A 512-nucleotide genomic window follows, 5' to 3' on the forward strand; every position below is an offset into this window, starting at 1 on the left:
ATTCCAAGAGACCAGTATAGGAGACCGGCTCGAGGAAGAATGAGCGCTGGGAGTCCGGGCACTGCCTCGAGCGCTCCCCCCACTCTCCGCCATCTCCCACTCGCCGAGTCCTGCCGCGATGAATTTTTGCGCGCACACAATTTTGGGCAACTTCCAGTACTTCTAAATATGCTAGGCCTGAATTTCCGATTTCTGAGTGTTAATATTTTACTTTATTCATTTAATTAATTATTTTAATGTTACAAACACTTAATTTATTAATATTTCAATTTCAATGTAATTTATTTTCGATATTCTGCAATTTCAATTCAAATTTTATCTGCTCCGTATATTCTGCGAGATTTTTATTCAGCTTAAATTTTATATTTTGAATAAATTTTGAAAGTAAATCAAGATCCAATAATATTTATTAAAAATTGAGATGCGACACGGGTGGCAAGTTGGCACTTTCTTCAAAATGTCTTAAAAATATTTCAACAATAGGCTTTTTCAATAATTCTTGAGAAGTTCTA

The sequence above is a fragment of the Cephus cinctus genome, unplaced genomic scaffold, assembly GCF_000341935.2.
Source record: "Cephus cinctus unplaced genomic scaffold, Ccin1 Ccin1_scaffold3262, whole genome shotgun sequence".
Taxonomy (NCBI): domain Eukaryota; kingdom Metazoa; phylum Arthropoda; class Insecta; order Hymenoptera; family Cephidae; genus Cephus; species Cephus cinctus.